The 25,351-nt window shown below is 40.4% G+C and overlaps 1 protein-coding gene and 1 long non-coding RNA gene across 5 annotated transcripts in view; both read right to left on the bottom strand.

Annotated features, from left to right (window-relative positions):
- LOC146395936 (uncharacterized) overlaps nt 1-25,351 on the bottom strand; it is a 1,175,949-nt gene that overhangs the window by 705,106 nt on the left and 445,492 nt on the right. The gene's annotated exons all lie outside the window — the stretch shown is intronic.
- DAPL1 (death associated protein like 1) overlaps nt 1-25,351 on the bottom strand; it is a 933,549-nt gene that overhangs the window by 878,782 nt on the left and 29,416 nt on the right. For 3 of the 4 annotated variants that reach the window (XR_014828735.1, XR_014828736.1, XR_014828734.1), the window contains exon 4: nt 5,570-5,720. The gene's annotated coding sequence lies outside the window, so the exon portion shown is untranslated. Of the gene's footprint in view, nt 1-1,640; nt 5,721-25,351 lie in introns of all 4 variants that reach the window. The other variant, XR_014828737.1, reaches the window with a different exon arrangement.

Genomic DNA, 25,351 nt, shown 5'->3' with positions numbered 1-25,351 from the left:
ATTCACAGTCAACATAATTTCCTTTTTCCTATAACCCCTAAGCCCCAGGAAAGTGAATGGGGAGGGAAAAAGCGGGAAGCACGAGAATACTGATAACGTTGAGAAGATTCTTAAAGCTTAAGAAGAAACTGTAAGTGCATAATGTGAATTAGACTTTTCATAATTTGTTCATTAAATACATTGAACATCAGTTTATGACAGGGATCTTCTGGTCTAGTGGGAGACAGGGAGATGTAAACAGATAAATTACAATAAAACCTGAAATGTGTGGTCTTAGATTATGAATCCAGTGCTCAGGGGAAGCTGAAGAGGCAACAACTATCTCCCCACAGAGGTCTTTGGGAAAGCTTTCCAGAGGAAGGTAAATTAGAGTGGGTATTGAGGGGGAAATAGGAGTTTGGCAGGTGGGAAAAATGTGAGAGAAGGCTCTAGGAGTTCTGTGCCCTGAGGTAGAGCCTAGAGAGTAGCTGCAGGTATAATAACTTTAGGAGTGACGGGAGGGTCCATGACAGGAGCACTCTGTGATTAGTGGAGAATGGGCTGAGCTAAGAAGTTGGCATTTTACCCTATAGCCTACAAAATCCACAAAGGCTGTGAAGCAGAGTGTGACAAGGACTCCTTGCTGAGCAGAACAGTGGCTTCAGTGGAGGATGGAAGGCAGAGGGAGAGAGAGGAGGGGGCTGGTGCAATACCCAGGCTGTGCTCATAAGTGAACTTGCCAGGACAAGCCAGGCAGGGCAGTGAAGAGTGGCTTGGACCCCACTCCCTGCAGCCATCTGTTCCTTCATACACAGGCTGTGCTTCCTCCCACTCCTGAGGCAGCAGAGCTTCTGAAGCTGACATTTAAAACAGTGGGGAAGGCTCAGAACAGGGGAGGCCTGTAGTGAAGGTCCCCCCACCCCAACTCCCACAGGTAAACAAGGAATGTCTCTATCCCTTCCAGGGAAACCGACAGCCTCTAATTCCAAGAAAAGCAGGACAGACCAGGCATTTTGGGGTGCAAAGCAGAGAAGACAGCCAGAGGAGGAGAAGTGCTTTAATCTGGTCATGGCTGGATACCAGCAGAACATATCAGAGTCAGCTCTAAGGTTGTCGCCAACTGCCCTAGGAACAGGCAGAGGGCCAGGGAGTCGGCTGATCCCCAGAGGCTGAGGTCATCTACTGACCCCTCAGTCTTTGGGCACGTATAGCAGCATTAGCATTACTAGCTGAGGACACCTTTCAGCTGAGCACTTGAAAAGAGTCCCTCATTGGGTAGCCTCCAGCTTAGCATAATACTGGGTCTGATAAATGATTCCTCAACGGAATTAAACTCAAGTGATTCACTTAATGAGACTCTTTCCTTATAGCTGTGTATATTGGAATAGAGCCCTCTGGCTTCCAGCAACATTTTTTTTTTTTTTTTGGCTTTTTGGCTTTTTGTCTTTTTGTCTTTTTAGGGCCTCGCCTGCGGCATATGGAGGTTCCCAGGCTAGGGGTCAAATTGCATCTGCAGCTGCTGGCCTACACCATAGCCACAGCAACAGGGAATCCGAGCTGCATCTGTGACCTACAGCTCACAGCAAAGCCAGATCCTTAACCCACTGAGCAAGGCCAGGGATAGAACCTGAGTCCTCATGGATGCTGTCAGATTTGTTAACTGCTGAACCACGACGGGAACTCCTATTTAACCATACATTGTGATAACACTGTGACCCTGTCAGTCTTATGGATGTAAAACTCATGCACTTGGTTCTTTCCCGCTGCAGTGATATGTGCTCCAAAACTAGAGCTAGAGCTGTATAAACTTGGGCAGGGTGTTGGGGGTACACTGCATGTGGTAGAATGTGGCTGTTGCAGTGACTGGCTCTGGAACCTCTAAGTGCCCACCATCCACAGCCCCTTGAGAACCTGCCTTCCATCCAAGTTGCCATGAAGTATGTCATGAGACCTTGCCAATCTGGCCATACAGAAATAAGGTTCTGACAAAAACACTATGTCAAAAAGAAATCTCCACTCCTGTGTGCATAGCAGCATTATTTACAATAGCCCAGATGTGGGAACAACTAAGTGGCCATCAACAGATGACTGATAAAGAAGTCATGAGACTATCTATCTATCTATATATATCTCACAATAAGATAATGGAATATTATTCAACCATAAAAAATGGAAATCCTGCCATTCGCAACAACATGGATGAAACCTGAAGGCATTATACCAAGTGAAATAAGTCAGAGAAAAACAAATACTGCATGATTTCACTTATATAATAGAACATAAAAACACTGAACTTGTCAGAACAGAGAGTAGAATGGTGGTTATCAGGGATTGGGGGTGGAGGAATTAAGGAGATGTTTAAGAGTAAAAATATATATATATATATATGTGTGTGTGTGTGTGTGTGCATATATATATTTAAACAAACCAAAAAAAAAAAAAAAAAACCTCATAGGAAAAGAGATCAGATTTGTGGTTACCAGAAGTGGTAACCATGGACAAAGGTGGTCAAAAGGTACAAACTCCCAAATATAAGATGAATAAGTCCTGGGATGTAATGTACAGCATGATGATGATGACTATAGTTAACACTGCTGCATGGTATATTTGGTATATTTGAAACATGGTATATTTGAAAGTTGTTAAGAGAGTAAATTAAGAGTTCTCATCATGAGGAGAAAATATATAATTTTTTTCCTTCCTTCCTTTCCTTTAGTATCTCTATGAGATGATGAATGTGAACTACACTGATTGTGGTAATCATTCCACAAAGTACGTAAGTCAAGTCATTGTGCCATATACAAATTTACACAGTGTTGTATATTAATCAAAGCTCAATAAAAGTGGAAAAGAAAAGAAACAGGGTCCTGACAAAGGCGACTCTGTGTTATACACGAGGAGAGCAGAGGCTTCCGAGGTGGCCTGACATGAAAAATCAGATGAACAGGGTGCCGAACAGGGTGCCAAACAGGATGCTAACTAACTCACCAAATCTTATTCATTCTCGGGGTAAGAGTGGGAGGTAGGAACAATCAGAAGCCAAGAGAAGTAAAGAGAGGCAGCAGCAGAAACAGAGACTTGAAAGAGAATCTGAGCCATGAGAGTGCAGAGTTACCAGGAAACAACAGATGCTCAGTTCAGATAGACCCTAAAAGGTGAAGGATTAACTGTATGGTGATAAAGGGAAAGTAAATTTTTGGTGGTGAGCACATTGTAGGGTATACAGAAGTAGAAATATAATGTTGTACACATCAAACTTACAGAGTGGAAAAATTTTACAGAGTTACGAAGCAAAACCTAAAAGAGGAGAATGCAAAACAACATTGGAAGTTGGAAGCATAAGAAGCTTGTAGAATTGACCTGGATGTAATATGATATGGAAAGTGGGTTTAAATCCAAGAGAGTTATCAAAAAAGGGACTGTTATAAGTTCAAAAAAAAAAAAACCCAAAAAACCAAAGAAAGAAAGAATGTATATATATATGTGTGTGACTGGTTCACCTTGCTGTACAGTAGAAAGTTGACAGAACACTTTAAATTTGGAAAAAAATAAATTTGGAAAAATTTGGAAAAAAATAAAAATCATTAAAACAAACAAACCCAAAATCTTATTGATGAGTTCTCTGATGGTCTAGTGGTTAAGGATCTGTCATTGTCACTACTGTGGCTCAGGTCATTGCTGCAGTGTGGGTTCGATTCCTTGCTTTGGAACTTCTGCATGCTGTGGAAGTGGCCAAAAAACCCCACAACAAAGAAACAAACAAACAAAAAGAAACAAAACAAACACCCCACAAACCCCCCCATCATTGAAGGCTGGACATCTGAGCCTTTTTTCTGACACTCTGTAACAGCCTTCCTCAGGCAGCAGTGAACTCCATCCCTGGACAGTGCAGACCTGCTTTTGTAAACCCACAGTCTACTTTATCCCCTTTGATGCTAAATACCACGGATGTGTTCTTACCATGATCCCAAGGTGCTTTACTCTGTCATCGATTACTCTAAAGGTAAGAAGTTCATTATACTGACCAACTGTAGAATTACTGGCATCATAAAATTGCTTTGAAGTGAGGGCAGAGAGTCCAGAGAACAAATGTCTCCTCCTGGGAGCCATTCAGTTTTGAGGCTTGCCTTGTCCTTTTCTTAATTCTCCCCCATTATTTCATCTAATAGCCTCCTCATCCTCTTAGGTAGGGCCCTCTGTCCAGTCCTAGCAAGACTTTCCAATGGAGGGTACTGTTATATAGGCAGCCACATCCCCACTGCTAAATATTTATGCTCTTTGTTGTCTTAAGAATCCCCTGTGTCCAGTAAAACATCACCATCTGAACTTATATTACACAGCTCTTCGCCACAACTCAATGATTTATAAAGGCTTGATTGTGGCAATATTTGAACATACATAATAGCAACAAGAAACACCATGCATTATGAAGTGCTACACTGGGTAGAAGAGTCAGCAAGAGCTATAAAGCTTCAGGAGACGAAGGATTCAGGAAAGCTTGAGTACTCAGGGTAGGACAGAACTTTGCAACAAAGGGAGGGAACAGGTAAAGAGAAGAATCATGGGCAGAATGCCCTGCCTGGCAGGAGGTTGGCAAAAGAAGGAGCTCTGTGGGCTGAGGAAGCTGTTTAATATACAGTTGACAAAGGGCAAAGGAGGTCCTGGAAATGTTTACAGGGTGCTCCAAAATTTAACCTTCGATTGCCAGTCCCATGAGCAACGTAGAGTGGGGACTGGGTTTGTCTCACTGGAAATGATTCAGTGTTTATCTTGGCTTGATTGGTCCCAAAGTAATCATTTTACAAAGATGTGGGATGCTTTGCACTGCTATTTCCTCAAATTCATGGTCCTTTTCATTCACTCTTAAATGCCAAAGTTGGGAACCATAAAAGTCTACTCTTTTTGGCCATCTGGCTTTCTGCTGGCTTTAGAATCCAATAAAACAGATGGGCAAAAACACCCCTACACCTTTTTTTTTTTTCTTTCCCTTTTTCTGGTTTGGGTGAATATCAAGGCATTTTATGGGTAACTGATCAAGTTCTAGTTCAAGAGAGCAGATTAAAACATGGTATGGCAAAAAGTCAATTGTACTGGCTGTGTGACTTTGGGTTACTTAATCTTTCTGAGCCTCAGTTTTCTGGGGATGATAGTAATACCTACCCTGTATATTCACTATAGACATTGAATGAGATAATAAATGTATTATAATTAATTAAATGTATTTAAAAAAATGGAGTTCCCATTGCAGCTTAGTGGGTTAAGAATACAATGTCATTTCTGTGAGCCTGTGGGTTTGATCCCAGGTCTTGCTCAGTGGGTTAAGGATCCAGTGTTGTCACAGTTGCAGCGTAGGTCACAGATGTGGCCTGGATCTGGTGTTGCTGTGGCTGTGATATAGGCCAGTGGCTGTAGCTCCGATTTGACCCCTAGCCTGGGAAATTCCATATGTCACAGGTGTGGCCATAAATATATTTTTTTAATTAATCAAAAAATTTTTAAAAAACCTAGCATATAAATTACCTACTAAGTGTTAGTTTCCTTTCCTTTTCTGTCTGGACTTCACTTATTTCATTTGTAAAATAGGACTTACCTCACCCTTGCCTGGTAAGGATCAAAGGAGAAAACGTACGTGCGGACACTTTGTAGCTGGGAAGTGCTACATGCAGTAGTTATTACAATGAAAAACGCCATTATATTTTCATCATATTTGAGTCAGTCACTCCTCTGTGTTCCAGATTTTCCTTAAAAGAAAAAAAATAGTGAGAAATTACTGGTGAGTCCCCAACCCCCCATTTGAAGGGACTAGAATATAAAGCAGAAGAAATAAGAGCTTCAAGATTCAATAGAAGAGAGAAGAATAGCATTTTAATGGGAAGAAAAAAAGATTTCCTAAACACTCTTCCAGACAGAAGGCATACTGAATATTATCTTGAAAATTTAGCTTGAAAAGTTTACTGATAAAAATGAATTCTATGAGAAGTTCCCTGATGGTCTAGTGGTTAGGACTCTGCCCTGTGTTCTGGGTCCAATCTTTGGTCTGGGAGCTGAGATCCCACATCAAGCCACTACACACTGAGGCCAAAAAGTAAAAAGAAAAAAATAATTATAGGTGCTTTACAATATTGTGGAAACTCAGAGACCTGGAGATTCTCTAGCCAATGAACAATCAGCACTAAATGATTTGTTTTGAAAGGGTCCTCTTAATTTCTTACCCACAATAAGATGGGGTACTTTTGGTTTTGCTTTGGTTTTTGTTTTTGTCTTTTTAGGGCCGCACCTGCAGCATATAGAAGTTCCCAGGCTGGGGTCAAAACGGAGCTGTAGCTGCCAGCCTACACCACAGCCACAGCAACTCGGGATCTGAACCACATCTGCGACATACACCACAGCTCACGGCAACGCTGGATCCTTAACCCACTGAGCGAGGCCAGGGATGGAACCCGAATCCTTATGGATCCTAGTTGGGTTCCTTAATCACGGGAATTCGCACAATAAGCTGTTAAGATGAAAGTGTCAACTATGTACCAAGATGCCATAGATGCGACATTCCAAGTGGAGGTCCCATTCGCAGAATAGAGGAGCAGTTCCCACAAACACCCCCAAAAGGAAAAGTCAGCCATGATCAAGCCAGAATCTTGGAAACTTCTCTGACCCCGGGTCCCCAATCCTTCCCCACTCCAGTTAGCAAGCTGGGCCCTGGGGTGGGGTGGGGGGTGGGCCATAAGGGAGAGTTGAATACAATCCCTGCCACTATGGCAGATTTCTCCAGCAGCAGCCCTAAATCCATCAAAATTGTCACCTCTGTATTGATCAGGCATCCTCATTATTGAAGAGAGACTGAGGGTAACCTAAAGGCACCATAAGACAGTTGTTCCCTAAGGCCCTGAGGGTGAATAGATGAGTCACTGGGCCTGCTGAGGTTGCATCCAATCCCACCTTCCCAGGGATCATGAGGAAATGGGTGGGAGTGTGTTTTAACTGTCACAGTGCTTAGTGGGGAGGGAGCTACTGGTATTTAGAAGGCAAGGGCCTGGAATGCTACATAGTCTAAAGTTGTCCTCCACCCTCATTGAGACACACTCATGGGAGTGGGATCAGCTCTTCCCTGAACAAATCTTTACGAGAGAGTGCAAGGCCAAAAATAGAAGTACTTTTGGATTCTATCATAATTCATGCTCATTCACTGTATCCGTTTCACTTGGGTTGAAATGATTTTGTTTTTGGCACAGACTAGAGAGCTCTTCTCCATGGCTCAACTCTTCCTAGTGGCTTGGACCAATGACAGCAAAAGTACGTTGCAGAATGGGGGAGGGTCTAGCAGAAGATGGGAGGGCTGTGGGGGGTTCCTGAGCCCTGGCCCCGGTGCAACCTGCTGTGGTGACGGAAGATGGGCTCAGTTTCAGGTCTGAGGAAACATGGATGGTCCTGGTATGGCAGGCTGAACAATGACCTCATTCTAACCCCTGAAAGCTATGAGCAAGCTACCCTACCAGGCAAAAGGGACTTTGCTGAGGCCATTAATTTAAGATTTCAAGATGTAAAGGTGGGAGTTCCCATTGTGACCCAGCAGAAACGAATCCGACTAGTAACCATGAGATTGGGGGTTCAATCCCTGACCTTACTCAGTGGGTTAAGGATCCAGTGTTGCTGTGAGCTGTGGTGTAGGTTACAGACGCAGCTCAGATCCTGCGTTGCTGTGGCTGTGGCGTGTGGCTCCGATTTGACCCCTAGCCTGAGAACCTCCATATGCCACATGTCCTACCCTAAAAGGGGGAAAAAAAGAGTCTCCAGTCTGCAACACATCCCTCTCTACCACTTTTGAAGATTCCAAGGACATAGGAAAGCAAATCTGGCATTATCTCCCTCCAGACTCTGTGAGCAAATTGCTGTGCTGTGTGAAATATTCAGACAAGAGTCCATATTAAATAAATACATATATGTATGTAAATATTATTATACCCCAGACTAGGGTTCGAATCAGAGCTGTAGCTACTGGTCTACTGGTCTATGCCAACAGCAACTTGAGATCTGAGCTGCATCTGCATCTGCAACCTACACTACTTCTCATGGCAATGCCAGATCCTTAACCTACTCAGCGAGGCCAGGAATCAAATCCACATCTTCATGGATACTAATGGGGTTGGTAACCCGCTGACACAATGGGAACTCCCTGGATTTTTATATCACATGTTATATTTTCTGAAGTATCTCCTCTCTATCTTCATGAATATTTGAGCACTTATTCCATCACATCAAGGATATAAAACTGCTTGCTTTCATTTTCAGAAGGACTGTCCTAATGCTACACATTCCTAGATTAGATCCAATACAGCCTCAGACCTTACAGAGGTCTTGATTAGCAAAGCCAAATAAAAAACAGAGAAAATTAAGTGAACATTGTTGGGAAGACAAAATGGATCTAATTTACTTGACAGATCTGAGCATTTAAAGTGGCAATATTTGTGTCACCATCTTGCACTGTTTCTGATGCTGTGTGCAGAAATGCATTCTAGCACAACCAATGTGACTTTCTCTTCTTTCTTCAAACCAGAGATAAATATTTAGCTTTAAACTTCGAGATAGAATAAAGCCAGACTTTGAGTTTATTTGACAAGAAAGCTTAGTATCAGATACTTAAACCATTAAGGAGAAAAGACAGCCTAATGCATGTAAAACTAAAGATTAACTAGGAGTCAACAAGTTCTCTTATGGTTTGCTTTCTATCCATCTCAGTGGGAAAAAGGTTAATCCATTCAGAATGCTATCATGGTACTGAGACTGGATTCCCCAAAAAGGTCTGTTTTCTCTCAGGAGTACTTAGTCTGGCACAGGGAAAATGAAAACAAGCTTAAAAAATCATCCCCGGGTAGTGATTTTTCCCTGGAGATGTAGGGAAAAAAAGAGAAGCATCTAAACTTAATATAAATCTTTCTCTGCCACCTCCTTTTTTTTGGCTGCACCCATGGCATATGGAAGTTCCTGGGCCAGGGATTGAATCTGAGCTGCAGCTCTGACCTATGCTGCAGCTGCAGCAACACCAATCCTTAACCCTCTCAGATCCTCAGCCCTCTCAGATCCTTAACCCACTGCTCCACAGCAGGAACACCTCTGCTACCTCATTTTGAATGTCAAGTAAAAGTGCACAGAACAGTCTTCCCTGGCAGCTTGGGCCCACCTTAACTGTTTAAAAACAGTTTTTAGAAGGTAACCTGTTTCCTTTATGTCAACTGAAATTGGAAAAGTGACGTTTATATCTGTGTTTAATAGGAACCTAAGTAAGCAGTACAATTAAAGAGTTAATCTTGTACATACAGATCCTAATTTTGCTAAAATCTGGCAAATGTGAGGAACATAATCAAGGTTATCAATCAATGCATAGTTTTATTAGTATTCTGTGTAAACCTATCACTCAATATAACTTGCCTTTGGGGCTGCATTAGATGAAGGTCTGGTTATGGAAATGTGTGGCTGGCATGTTATAGTCAGTGAGTGGACTGCCTCTGGCATCTGCTTGGCATTGGGATATTTCCTGGCTTACACAGATTGGCATCTGATTCGTGGTCCTCTTCTCCATCCTACAACCCTTGTTTTTTGCTTTTTTTTTTTTTTTTTAGGGCCACACTTGCAGCATATGGAGGTTCCCAGGCTGGGGGGCAAATTAGAGCTACAGCTGCCAGCCTACACTACAGCCACAGCAATGCAGGACCTGAGCTGCATCTGCAACCTGCACCACAGCTCATGGCAACGCCGGATCCTTAACCCACTGAGGGAGGCCAGGGATCAAACCTGAAACCTCATGGTTACTAGTCAGATTCATTTCTGTTGCACCACAACAGGAACTTCAGTCCTACAGCCCTTTTTATCCTGGTGACCTTTTGAGCCACCTGTTCCCTTCGCTGGCTCCACTTAGCCACCCCCCTCCATGGCCATAGCCCAGAGCCTGCTCTCAGGGGGCTCTGACCACACCCTTCCTTACAGCCTCCTCCTAACATGCCAGTTCTTTGACCTGTGAGGACCTGGAACCCTTGAGCCTTTTATTTTCTTGTTGTCAGCACCTTCTGTTCCTTAGCTCATCCAGATATGGTCACACAGTTATGCGCCTGAAAATCAGGTGCTGAAAAAACTACAGTGTCCTTTTCCTAGATGTAATTCAAAAAGTATAAAGAAATCCAATTTCTGATTTGTTTCTCATGGTGACTAATGTTTTTGTTTCTTTTGGAGAGCAGGTAGGAAGTGGAGGGGAGAATATAATATTCTTAAACTTTTATTTTCATTTTTGTGTGCCCCTGCAAAGCTGGTACCTCAAGTATGAATTTTGTCAGGTCACTGGAGTCATTCTTTTACAAATACCCTCATCTCCACTGCACACTCATTCCTCCATTGCTCAGCCAGGCAAAATCCAACATTAGTTCAATCCAGCATTTAGTGTGCCTCAGAATCACAGAAATGCTTGTTCTTACTGCTTGTCACAAATGAGCTGGGGTCAGAGACCACCTCAGCTCCCACAGGCCATGCAGACTGCACTGAGGTCGGCTGGCACTTGACAGTCCACCTGAAGCCCTCAGCTACAGGGCCGTTCCATCCCCTACCACGGGGACCCTGGGCTTTGAGGCCAGCCCTCTCCATCATCTTCTCCATCTCTTCCAACAGAGAGGCTAACTCAGTCCTTCTTTCCTTCTGGATTTAGCCTCTTGTGGCTACTATGCAAATGCAGCTGCCAAGTGCTGCCAAGGAGCTTGGAAGAAGCTGCCCCCTTCCCAGGGTTCAGGAAGGAGATAGATCCTGAGTGCACCCTCCCCTGCGAGACCACCTAGCTGGGGGTTTAGGACTCACTCTCCTGTCTAATACTCCTCCTCTCATCTCCTATTGTTCCTGCCAACCAGGGGCTCAAACTCTGTCCTTGAGAGAAAACTGCTATTCTATATTGCAGAATCCATCCTATGGGCTTTGAGAGCCAGGCTCCTGTTCTAGATATTTACACAGAAAACCCCTTTCATTCTCAAGAATCTGGCTCTTGGCAATAAAAGTTTGAATTTCAAACTATTTTTTCTGAGAGTTCTCTTGTGGGTTCTCTTGTGGCTCAGTGGGTTAAGGATAAGGTGTTGCCACTGCAGTGGCACAGGTTTGATCCCTGGCCTGGGAACTTCTCCCTGCCTCAGGTGCAACCAAACAACAACAACAACAACAAACTATTGTTTCTGTTATGTTTTTTTAAAAGGTCTCTTTTGAACATCATGACTAAGCAATAATTTTTGTCGTTGTTCTGAACTGTATCTCACCTTCTCCTGAAACGAGCTGAGTTAAAAGACGTTGAGCTCTAAAAACTAGGGGAACAAAAAATTACATACACACACTTATGAACACCCCAGAGCCATGGGCTGTCAGGTTTTGTTTGGTCTGGACAGCATTTAAAGCAACATGTGACTAGTTGCCAATATTTTCGATTGGATGATTTCATTTAAAATTTGTGTTTCTGCCTTCTCTTGTGGTTTTGGTGATGCTAGGCTGAGATGGTTACTGGGACCCATTTTGGATAATCCTCCACTCCCCCACTCCCACCCGGTTTGCTGAAGGCCCTTCTTGGCCCCCCTCCCACATTCACCCCATGGCCCAGCTCCTGAGCGTGTCTGAATCTCCACCCTTGAAAATACTTTTCATTTGTTCTCAATGTCCTTCCCACTCATACCTCTTAAAAGTTATTCCAGATCTTGGCACCTTTCTTAAACTCCCTACCTTCCCCAACACTCATTTCCCTACACTCTCCCCAGATGACCTATTTTATTGACAAAATTAGACCCAGAGTACTGACTCTTCTACCTACTGTTCAACCCACAAAATTTTCTATAACTGTCCAGATCTTGCGGCTACTCTCAGAGAATGGAGTCCTTCTTTTAGACAAAGCAACCCCTACGGCTATGCTATTTTACAGATGTATTTCTTTTTCACTACTTCAGAAATGTTATACCTTCATAACCATTCCACCAAAGTTAAAAATGAAAGTAAATCCCCTCTGCAAACCCACATTACTCCTCAAAAGTAAATACAGTTAAATTACTATTATATATTTGGAAGAAATCCTTCTGGCACGTGCACACGCGTGAACACACACACACATCCTCATATATACCTAAACATACATGTATGCACAAAATTGTATTGAATTTTTCCAAAACAAAGATAGTATATTTTTGTGTAATTTGTGTTCCTCCACTTAATAGTGATCGTGAATGCTTTAGTACATGTAAATCTGCTTCTAATGGCTGTATAGTATTTCACTGTTTGAGTATGCTATGTTTATTAAAATCTTTTCAAAAATTCCAAAAGTTACACATGCTCTCCAAAAATAATCTAAATTATACAGAAGTGTAAAAAGTGAAGGACTCTTCCCTTCCAATACTCCCCAACTCCCATCCTCCAGGGGTAACTATTATTAACAGCTTGCTGGGAATCTTTATGAACTTTGAAAACAGTCAGATTTACTGCAGTATAATTTACAGGCAGTGAAATTCACCTTTTGCAGTGTACAAATGCATATAGTTTTGGAACCATCACCATAGTTGAGATATGGAACGTTTCTATCACCAGAAAAAAAAAAATCTTTTCTTGTGCCCCTTGATAGTGACTTTCTTCCCAACACCCAGCCTTGGCAAACACTGATCTGTTTTCTATTCATGTTGTTTTGATTTTTCCAGAGTATCATATAAATAGAATACACACTGAGCAGCCTTTTGTGTGTGGCTTCTCTCATTTAGCATAATGCATCTGAGATTCATCCACGTTGATGTATTTTTTATTTTATTTTGTTTTATTTTTGCTTTTTAGGGCTGCACTTGTGGCATATAGAGGTTCCCAGGCTAAGGGTCAAATTGGAGCTACAGTTGCCAGCCTATACCACAGCCACAGCCACATCAGATCCCAGCCGCGTCTGTGACCTACACCACAGCTCACGGCAACGCCGGATCCTTAACCCACCGAGCAAGGCCAGGGATCAAGCTTGCAACCTCATGGTTCCTAGATGGATTCGTTTCCACTGTGCCATGAATGGGAACTCCTATTAAGCCCTAATTTTGTCTAGTACATAGAAATGGGGTTTTATTTCCAAAAATGGGATCATACTATAACTGGAATTTAGCCATTTCTTTCTCTTTTTTTTTCTTTTCCTTCTTTCTTTCATTTTTTTTTTTTTTTTTTTTTGGCTTTTTAGGGCTGAACCAACAGTTTATGGAAGTTCCCAGGCTAGGGGTCTAATCAGAGCTGTAGCTGCCGGCCTATATCACAGCCACAGCAAGGCCAGAACCAAGCTACGTCTTTGAACTACACTGCAACTCATGGCAATATGGGGATCCTTAACCCACTGAGAAAGGCCAGGGGTCAAACTGCATCCTCATGGATACTAGTCGGGTTCGTTTCTGCTGCTCCACAATGGGAACTCCAGCTATTTCTTTTTTGCTTGTTTACCTAAATATTATAAACCTACTTCCATATAATTTACTACATTTAGATCTAATTCTTCCTTTTAAATAGCTTCCCAGTATTCCATTACACCCTCGTTACCAAGTGTATTTAACTGTTCTTCTCTTATTGAATATTTAGGTCATGTCCAAATTTTCACCATTCCAGGCAAGTAAAAAAAGTATGAACCAGTAAAACATATACTTGTTCATAATTTCTTGTATATGTGTAGAGGTATTTCTATAAGGTAGATTCTTAGAAGTGGAATTAATAAGAGTCTGGTACATTAAACACTTTGATAAATACTTCCAAATTACCCTATAAAACTTGTATTATTTAAATTCCATCAACCCCTATTTGAGAGTATCTTTTTTTCTATAAGCTTAACAATGCAAGATAGCAACTTTGGAATTCCCACTGTGGCTCAGCTGTAACGAACCCGACTAGTATCCATGAGGATTAAGGTTTGATCCCTGACCTTTCTCAGTGGGTTAAGGATCTGGCATTGCCATGAGCTGTGGTATAGGTCGCAGACATGGCTCAGACCTGGTGTGCCTGTGGCTGTGGTGTAGGCTGGCAGCTGCAGCTCTGCTTTGACCCCCAGCTTGGAAAATTCCATATGCCACAGATGCAGCCCTAAAAAGGAAAAAAAAAAAAAAAAAAAAAAAAGCAAGTTTTTGTTGATCTTTGATCTTATGGACAAAATGATGGACTCTCACTATGTATTTTCCATTTCTAATGAGATTGATAGTTAAAATATATATATTTATTAGTTGTTTGATTTTTGTCTTCTATGAAATGGTAGTTTATAGCTTTTAGACTATTTTTGTGTTAGGTTGTCATTTAAAAATGCATTGGAACAAATTCTTTTATATTTTACATAGAATAGAAATGGTGGGTTTTATTTTTTTTCTGCCTTTACTTGTTTATGGGATCTATAGAAACTATGCTTTGCTATCAACTCTGTAATACTTCCCTTTATGATGTCTGTAAATCCTATCATACAGAGAAACTTTTTCCACTCTGAGATTTTAAAGCTATTCTTAACTACAGAGCTTAACTAATGCTTTGCTGATAGACAAGTAAGTTGTTTCATATTTTCCTTGTTATAAGCAAGCTTACCTTGAACACACTTGTCCATCTTCTGCCTTTGAAGAATCTTGTACATTTTTTTTTCTCCTATGTAAGCACTTTCATAAGCTTTTTTGTAAGATAAAGTCCTAGAAGCTGAATCAAAGGATTGGGCCTATTTCAAATTTTGCTTATCTGTACACTTGGAGTTCATATCTATCAGCCTATTTGGGGACCTCATTCTATCAAGTATTCCCTCTTTTGAACAAATATTTACCCTCTTCCATCTATGGGTTCTTTTTGTCTAACCCATGCTGGAAAGCAAAGCAAGCTCCAGCCTCACATCTTTTTAGAAACCAAGCAGAATAAAATAACTTCCATTGAATCTGCATTGCTTTACAGCTGCTATCACATCTTTTTTTCTCTTTCTGGCCAACTTGTTGGAAGGTGGGGGTGGGGGGCATTCTTCCTTATCACTCATTACTGCTTTCCACTATAATCTGTTTTCTTTTTTCTTTCTTTCTTTCATTCATTCGTTCTTTCGTTCTTTCTTTCTTGATTTTTATGGCCAACCTGTGACATATGGAAGTTCCTAGGTTGGGGGTCGAATCAGAGCTGCAGCTACCGGCCTACATCACAGCCACAGCCAATGCCAGATCCGAGCCACTTTTGTAACTTATACCACAGCTCATGGCAACACTGGATTCTTAACCCACTGAGTGAGGCCAGGTATCGAACCTGCATCCTCATGGGTACTAGCTGGATTTGTTAACGCTGAGCCACAATGGGAACTCCTGCCATCTGTTTTCTATCCCTGTACTCCACTGATGGAAAGAGGCCAAGGGACCTCCTGATAGTTTACTCAACTTCATCTGCAGCTCTTGCCAATGCCCTCCTCCCTGTTACTCACCACTCTCTGCCTCCCTGACACCAGCTCTTTCCTGATACTCCCTTTCTTGGGCACACTACCTTTTCCATCTCCTTTGGGTTCCTTCTTCCAATACTCACTCCCTTGACTTTGATGTTCCCAGTGCTTTGCTTTTTGATCTAATATTCTTCTCTCCATACGCAGCCATCTCATTGACTGTATGTACTCTCATGAACTTAATGCCAATAACACATGTAGTTGGCTGAATAATGGCCCCAAGTATATCCTAACCTTTGGAACCTGTGAATGTTACCTTTTTTGGCAAAAGAGACTTCACAGATATGATTAAGTTAAGGATCTTGAACTGCAAAGATTACCCTGGATTGTCTATAATGTGATCACAAGTGTCCTTCTAAGAGAGAAGCAAGGGGAGACTTGAATACAGTAGAAGAAAGTAATGTGATAACAATAAGATGCTAGATTGGTAGCTTTGAATGGAGGAGGGACCACCAGCCAAGAAATACGGGTGGCCTCTAGAAGCAGGAAAAGGCAAAGAAAAGATTCTCTCCTAGAGCCCCCAGCCCTGCTGACACCTTGACTTTAGCCCAGTGAGACTAATTTTAGACCTCTGACTTCCAAAACTGTAAGAGATAAATTCGTATTTTTTTTGGCCACTAAAGCCACTAACTTTGTGGCAAATTGTTACAGCAGCCTTGAGAACCTGATGCAATGCCCCAATCTGTATCTCTAATACCCGAACTCTTCTCTGATCATCAGTCATAATTATCTGCCTGCTAACCTCCATTCAACAGGCCCAGACAGAACCCATCATCACGCCCCCCTCCTCCTGTTTCCCTGTTTCATTGAATGGAATCACATTCCCTGGGTCACACAAGTCAGAACCCATGGGTCTTTTTGGCCTCCTCCCACCCGCAACCAATAACCAACAAACTGTGCAGAGTTTGTTGCCCAAACTTTTTCAAATACGCCTCTTCTCTCCATTCCTACATCTCTTTGATTATAGATTGATCCTTTCCCCTAAATCATTTTCTGCATCAAAGTCAGGATGAACATGAACCTTTGAAAAGGCAAACATGTCAATGCCCCTTTCTTTAACAACCACCCTGAGTCAAGTCCCAGCTTCTTGGCAGACTATACAAGAATCTCCCATTTCCAGATATATCTTCTGCTGTTTCTCTACTTAAACTCTAATGACACTGAGCTGTTTATCATTTCCTCACCTACCCTCAGGTCTTCATGGAACTTCATGACTTTCACTCCTGCTACCCTCATCCTTTTTTTTATGGTCAGCTTTTAATCATCTTATGACTCAGCTCATTTTCTGTAATGAGACAGAGTGTCCTTCTTTTGTGCTCCTGTAGCATTTTGTGCCTGCTTGCATAGCATAGTAGTTTCCACATGAAAGAGATATTAATTGTAAGTATTTTGAGGCCAGTACCAATGCCTTGTCTAGTTTTTAAAGCTCAGTGTTTTTCACAAGGCCCAATAAATGTCTGTTGAGCTGCAATGAATTTCACTGAAGACGGAATGAAAAGTATTTTTTTTTGTCACAACACTTCAACATTTTAGAAAATTTCTTTTACAAACTTAATCCCTTCCAAGTTCTGTGCTGTAGCCATGTATAATGAAGAGTGGGAAGACAAAACAAATATTATCCAAAAATTCCCAGAGTGAAGCATTTAAAAGAGGAATAATGAAACTGTGAGTAAACGATGGGTGATCCATCTTCTCAGTGTTCTTTCAAGAAAAATATTTGAAGTTTTACTGTTTCTTGATGATCAAAATTGGTCAAAACTTTTTTTTTTGGTCTTTTTTTCTATTTTAGGGCTGCACCTGTGGCATAAGAAGGTTCCCAGGCTAGGGGTCAAATTGGAGCTGTAGCTATTAGCCTACGCTACCGCCACAGCAATGTGGGATCTGAGATGCGTCTGTGACCTATACCACAACTCACGGCAATGCCAGATCCTTAACCCACTGAGCAAGGTCAGAAATCAAACCTGAGTCCTCATGGATACTAGTCAGGTTCATTAACCACTGAGCCACAATGGAAACTCTAAAATTGGTCAGAACTTTTACGAAAGTGTCTATGTATTTTGAATTTAACTTTTGACAATCCTAGAAGTTGACTTTTCTAGTCAGCTGTGAAATGTAAATGCAAGCATATTGAATTTAACTCATAGCCAAGTATCAAGGTTGTGCTTATTTTCTGAGTAAATAAATAAATGAAACCTAAACTTAGTAGAAGAAAGGAAATATCAAAGACTAGAACAGAAATAAATGGACACTATAAAAAAATAGAAAAATCAATGAAAGTAAAGTCTTGCTCTTTGAAAAGATAAACAAAATTGACAAATTTTTAGCTAGACTCACCAAGAAAAAAAGAGAGAAGACTCAAATAAATAAAATCAGAAATGAAAGCAGGACTATTACAACTGAATTTGTACCACAGAATTACAAAGGATCGTAAGAGACTCTATGAACAATTACATGACAACAAATTGGACAACTTAGAAGAAATGGAAAAGTTCCTAAAAACATACACCTTAACTAAGATTGAATCATGAAGAAAGAAAATCTAAATAGACTGATTAGTAAGGAGATTGAATCAGTAATCAAAAACCTCCCAACAAACAAAAGTCCAGGACCATAGAGCTTTACTGCTGAACTTTATCTAACATTCAAAGATTAATAAAAATTCTTCTCAAACTCTCTCAAAAAACAGAAAAGGAGGAAATTCTTCCAAATTCATTTTATGAGGCTGCATTATCCTGATACCATAACCAGAAAAGGATGCCACAAGAAAAGAAAACTATAGGCCAATATCCCTGATGAACAGATGCCGAAATTCTCACCAAATATTAGCAAACCAAATTCAGCAATCCATTAACAGAATTGTACACTATGATTGAGATTTATTCTAGGAGTGCAGTCTGGATCGACAGCTGCAAATCAATTGATGTGATATACCACGTTAACAAAAGGAAGGGAAAAAAGGATCATTTCAATAGAGGTAGAAAAAGCATTTAACAAAATTCAATATTGATTTGTGATAAAATCTCTCAACAAAGTGGATATAGAGGAAACAAAGCTTAACATAGTAAATTATACATATAACAAGCCCACAGTTAACATCATACTCAAGTGAAAAGCTGAAAGCTTTTCCTCTAATATCAGGAAAAATAGAAACATGCCTATTCTCACCACTTTTATTCGATATACTGTTGGAAGTCCTAGATAGAGCAATTAGACAAGAAAAAGAATAAGAGAACTGGAGGCATCACAGTCTCTTGACTTCAAACTCTATTTCAAAGTCACAGTAAGTCTTAAATTAAAATTAAAACAGTACGGTATTGGCATGAAAATAGACATGTAGATCAATGGAACAGAATAGAGAGGCCAGAAATAAACCCATGCATATTTGGTCAATTAATTTATGATGAAGGAGCTAAGAACATACAATGGGGAAAGGATAGTCTCTTCAAGAAATTGTGTTGGGATAATATGGACAGCCACATGTAAAGGAATGAAGGTGGACCACTATATTATACCATACACAAAATTAACTCAAAATGAATTAAAAACTTGAACATAAGACCTAAAACCATAAAACTCCTAGAAAAAAAGAGGTTTTTTTTTTTTGTTTTGTTTTGTTTTTGTTTTTATTTCTTTTTTAGGGCCACACCCATGGCATATAGAAGTTCCCAGGCCAGGGGTCGAGTTGGAGCTGCAGCTACTGGCCTATGCCACCATCGCAGAAACACGGAGTCTGAGCCACGTCTGCAACCCACACCACAGCTCATGGCAATGCCAGATCCCCAACCCACTGAGCGAGGCCAGGGATCAAACCCGTATCCTCACTGATCCTAGTCAGATTCTTTTCCACTGCACCACAATAGGAACTCCCCATACACAGTTCTTTGCATGGATCTTAGTGATAATTTTTTGAACTTAACATTTAAAGTAAAAGCAACAAAAGCCAAAAATAAGTTGGACCACATCAAATTAAAAAGATCCTGCACAGCAAGGAAACCATCAATAAAATAAAAAGACAACATAATGAATGGGAAAAATTGCAAATTATACATCTGATAAGTTCAATATCCAAAATATAAAACAACTCATATAACTTAATAGCAAAAAAAAAAAAAGATTAAAAAAATGGGCAGAAGATCTGAATAACATTTTCCAACATATACACAGAAAGATACCCAATATCTTTTTTTTTTTTTTTTTTTTTTTTTTTTGGCCATGGTGTACAGCTTGATGTGGGATCTCAATTCTCAGACCAGAGACTGAACCTAGGCCACAGCAGTGAAAGTGCTAAATCCTAACCACTAGGCCACCAGGGAACTCCAAGATGCCCAATATCTTTAATCTTTGGGCAAGTGCAAACCAAAATTGCAATGAGATATCATTTCATATCTGTTAGAATGGCTATCACCAAAAAAAGAAGTAACGAGCCTTGGCAAGGATGTGGAGAGAAGGGAACACTTGTGCGCTGCTGGTGGGAATGTAAATTGGTGCAGTGACTAATGGAGACACAGTATGGAAGTTCTTAGAAAAATTAAAAATGGAGTTACAGCACAATGCAGAAGTTCTACTTCTGAATATTTATCTGAAGAGAGCAAAAACACTAACTTGAAAAGACATAAGTACCCCCATGTCCTATACTACTAGTCACAATGGTCAAGCTATGGAAACAAACTAAGTGTTCATCAATGGATGAATGAATAAAGAAATTCTTATCTATCTATCTATCTATCTATCTATCTATCTATCTATCTATCTATCTATCTATCTATCTATGTAGATATGTAGATATCTATATCTGTACCTATACCTATATATACAATGAAATATTATTTAGCCATAAAAAGAAGTGGAAACTTGCCATTTGTGACAACATGGATGGACATTGAGAGCATTATGTTAAGTGAAATAAATCAGAGAAAGACAAATACCATATGATCTCTCTCATATGTGAGTCGATTTTTTTTAATATTCAAAAAATTATTTCAGAAGCATTCCACATGCACTTCCTGAGTTTGGCCACCAGTGGCAGAGGGATGTGTTGTGATATAACTTGACCAATCCTCTGTGGGCGGAAATACAAATTTTTCTTTTAAAAAGGTGGAGCTTTTGCCTATTACTGTGTATACAACACCTTGATGAAAATCTTTATGTTTATGTATATATTTTTGTCCACTTGTCCAATGATTTCTATAAATTTCTAACAGTGGAGTTGGTGGATCAAAAAATATACCATTTTTTAATGACTTTGATACATCCTGCCAAATTATCCTCCAGGAGACGGGCACTAATTCACAATCTCATTAGCAGTGTGTGGAATATGGTATCCTACTCTTAGCAACTAGCCCACCCCCGAGATCTGTAGTTAAAAGTCCTGGTGAAGCCATCAGGCCAAATACATTTGCACCTTGCCTCTGCAACACACACTAGCTTCTTTCCTTAATAATGATGTATCTCATAAATATTTCCTTTTTCTTCCAAGGGGAATGATAATAATACCCTTCTTGAAGGGCTGTCGTGGAAGTGAGATACTATAAATGAAATGCATATGTGATGCCTGCCACCTGTTACTGCATCTAGCTCTAGTCCAAGTCCCAAGAATAGCCTCTCAGCTGCCCTGAATAGTCAAAGGCTGGGGGCAGAGCCAGGGTCCAATAGTGACAGTGCAAGCCTGGGGATAGGGCCCAAGCTTTAGTTGGTGAGGGAGATAGAATATAAAAACAGCACCAACCCTTATGACCTTCTTTATGTGTTTCATGACACATAACTGATGTTTCAAAATAAATATTTCTTTTACTTTTGTTTGGTAAGAGTTTTTGAGATAATTTTTATATTTATACAACTCCCCTACTTAAGTGTACAACTCAATGGTTTTAATTATTTTCAGAGTTGTGGGACCATTAATATAATAAATTATAGAATATTTTCATTATTCCACAAAGGAATCCCAGGGAGTTCCCACTGTGGTGCAGTGGGTTAATGCTCCTGCTTGTTCCTCTGGCATTACTTGTTTGACCCCAGGCCCAGCACGGTGAGTTAAGGATCCGATGTTGCCACGACTGTGTCATAGGTCAAAGATGCGGCTTTGATTTTTATCCCTGGCCTGGGAACTTCCATGTGCCAGGGGTGCAGCAGAAAAAGGAAAAAAGAAAAAGAGAAGAAATCCTTTACACTTTAGCTCCTACCCCTAACTCTCTCCACCCCCAGATGTAGGTAACCTTAATCTACTTTCTGTGTCTATAGGTTTGCCTATTCTGGGTATGCCATATAAATGGAATTATACAATGTGTGGTCCTTTGTGATGGGCTTCTTTCACTAAGCATAATGTTTTCAAGATTCACTCATGTTGTAGAATATAGCAATACTGCATTTACCAAATAATGTTCCATTGTATGGATATACTATGTCTTATTTATTTTACTCTGCATTAGTGGGTGGTAGACATTTGGGTTGTTTCCAATTTTTTTCTTATTATGAACAATGCTGCTATGAACATTTGTGTACAAGTTTTTGTGAGGATATGCTTTTATTTTGGGAGATAAATATATGCATATATATTTATAGATATATAATGATCCACTTCTATATATATATCTAGAAGTGGAATTATACTGTCATTTGTTGGTTGTTTAATATTATGAACAATATTGCAATTAATATCTTGGCAAAAAAAAGAGTAGGGAAAGATTTCCACGCCAAAGGAAAAGCAAAAGACCCAGAGGAAGGAGTGTTTTGGGTCTTAACCCCTCTAAACAACCCATTCAGCATCTGTGAAATGGGTTGCTGTAAATATTGGATTAGATACAATGGAAGGTCCCTAGGATAGATACTGTTTTACATTCTCCAGACCTTGAAGTAAAATCCTCATGGGCCTAGTCTCCTTACCTGCTCATGTCATCAATATCAGAATTCCCTCTTTCTGCTCATTTTCATGCCCTAGTATTTTATTTTATCAGTCTTGGCTTTTGGTAACTACCTAATAGAATAATACCACCTGTAGAAACTAAAGCTGGGCTTTACTTGAAGCTTTTTTTATCTTTACATCTTGCTTCCTGCTCATTTTTCCTTATTATTACCTTCTTCCCCCACACCTCCAAAAAAAAAAAAAAAAAAGTTGAACCAATTTATAAAAATCAGATTTCATCCCAAAATGTGTGTCAGGTTGCTTTGGAAAAAAAAAAAATCAGAAGATGTGCAAATATTGGGGCTTCATTCATTCATTCATTTATTTTTATGGCCCCACCAATGGAATATGGAAGTTCCCAGGCTAGAGGTACAGCTACTGGCCTACGTCACAGCCACAGCAGCATCGGATCCGAGCTGTGTCTTCCACCTATACCACAGCTCACAGCAATGCTAGATCCTTAACACACTGATCGATGCCAGGGATCAAACCTGTGTCCTGATAGAGATTAGTCAGGTTCATTACCTGCTTAGCCACAACATGAACTCCTGGGGCTTCATTTTAGCACAATACAGAAAGGCTGATTTATCCCACCCAGCTCCTTCTTTTAGTGTGTTTCAGGGCTACAATGAAGAGAAGTGAAGCAGCCAGTCCATAGACACATAGCCAAGACACAATTCTTTTTTTTTTTTTTTTTTTTTTTAATGCCTGTACTCATGGCATATGGAAGTTTCTGGGCCAGGGATTGAGTCTGAGTCACAGCTTTGATCTACAATGCAGCTGCAGCAACATCAGATCATTTTAACCCACTGCTTCTAGCCAGGGACCAAACTTGAGCCTACACAGCCTCCACAAACCTGAGCTGCTGCAGTCAGATTCCCAACCTACTGCATCACAGTGGGAATTCCAAAAATTTTCGTTTATTACTTTGTTGAGTAGTCTGCTATGTTATAAAAAAATTCCTACAAAAGCCCCCTATTCTGTCCTTAGAAAAGCTAGTGGTGTCTAGTTTCCAACATCTGCTTTCCTTTTTAAATGATCACTAGCTCCTTGTTTCACTGTATAGGTCACTTCACCTTCCTCTCAAGTGGAAAAGTGCGGGTGGCCCTGTTCTTAAAAGCTTGGTAGAACTAAGCAGGATATCAGCCAGAACTGGGAGTCTTTCCTTGTTTAAAAATACAGCTCACTTAGAGCCACTTGACCCATGATGTCCGCTGTCAGGTTGCTTGTTTCTTCATCAGCCCACAGTCCAGCTCATCACTCAATCTTTCCCTGCACTTGATAAGTTTGGTTAAACCCTTCCATTACCTCTAGGTTTTCTTTCAGTGCTTTATTCTCTCCATTTTAATCTTGTGGCAATCCTCTCTCTCCTTTAGCTTTCGGAGGAGTGTTTTTGTTCTTCTGTGACCTTTTTCTGCTCTCATCATCTCCATTCTGTTTCATCTGTTCTTTGATTTCACTATTTCTGCCCCAGTGTCTTCACCTTGGTTTTTATCTGTCTGTGCTCTCCCTTAAATGCTTTTGTGACAATATCTATTTTATTCTTGAAAGCCTTTGGCTATATTTCTTTGGAAAGCTCTCTTTATGTCATTTTAAAAAGTGTTTCACTTTTCTGAAGACTTTAAAGGGGAGCGTGACTTCGGTTCTTCACTTCTTTACCCAATTCCCTATGCTTGAAGAAATTAATTTCAGCCTCTACCACTGCATGAATAGAAGTGGGGAAATCTTTCACTTTATAGCTTTACGACCTCTAGCATTTTTGTGTATGATACTCTCAATCCTATTATGTACAAATGGCCAGCTAGCACGGACAGCCACATAAATATCCCTCTCTCCAATCCAATGACTTTTAAACTTGAATAACTGATGGATATTTTTTTTAAACAAAAGGAAAAAAATTCTTCTGGATCCATTGTATTGAGCTAAATTATTTTATGATAAATTGCTGTTTTAATGCAGATATCGTTCTGGCTAATATGGCAGATTTCTGACTTTAGTAGGCCTATGATGATTCAATTCTCTCACACTTTTTTCTTTTCAAAGTCTCCTAAACTTTTGTTCATGAGGAACATTTATATGGTTAGTCTTCCTTTTTTCTTTTTTCATAGGTATCTGCTAATGATTGACCCCAATCACACTTGGGCCTGAGCTTGTTTCACACCTACTGATAAAGCGGGCAGACAAGTCATTCAAATATGCTTTTGCAATTATTTATTCTTTTAAAAAATTTCATTATAGATGATTTACAATGTTCTGTAAATTTCTGCTGTACAGCTAAGTGCTCCAGCTGTACATATACATACATTCTTTTTCTATCACAAGATTGGATTGAATATAGTTCCCTGTGCTATACAGAAGGACCTCATTGCTTATCCACTCTAAATGTAATCCTTTGCATCTACTAACCCCAAACTCCCCGTCCCTCCCACTCTCTCCCCAGCTTTTGCAATTATTTAGATTGACTTGGAAAGCTCTTGGAGAAAACATTGACATTTCTGTAGCTACACCTCACAGGCTAATGCAAATGCTTCACCGAAGGAGTCACCTTTTGTTTTCCCACTGCTGCAGCTCCTTTCCCAAGATGCATTTGACATCTCCCCCAGCTGCGTGCCTTTTGCCGCTGTATCAGGAGGGGCATCCTGTGCACATGTTCCCCTTCTAGCTTTCATTCTTTCTTTTGAGGGGTCCTATCTAAAAACTGTCTTTTCTCCCAACCTGATTCACTCCTGTGATCCTTCCAAACGTTTAAACAAAAATCTGGAAACCTGAATTTAGGTGGCCCTTCTCCCACTGAAAAATTCAATTAGTCCTAGAACAGTCCTTTCCTATACAGATTTCTCTCTTCAAATTCAGCTCTGTTTCTTAAGTGCAAGTTACATTCAGATTGTCTCTTGGTGGAGATTTCCAAGCTTCAGCTCCAGCCTGTGTTCTTATTGGGTAATGGAGTTAGCTCTAGATTTAAGAGTCAGAGGTTCCCAGAGAAGTTCCACCACTCAAAAGGCCAGATCCTTGGGGAACCTCTTAAC

Source organism: Sus scrofa, chromosome 15, assembly GCF_054392235.1.
Source record: "Sus scrofa isolate SSC_HxYL_T2T_F1_AM1 chromosome 15, Sscrofa_HxYL_maternal_Yorkshire_Landrace_v2.0, whole genome shotgun sequence".
In the NCBI taxonomy this organism is placed as follows: Eukaryota; Metazoa; Chordata; class Mammalia; order Artiodactyla; family Suidae; genus Sus; species Sus scrofa.
This window is presented reverse-complemented; position numbering and strand designations above follow the sequence as displayed.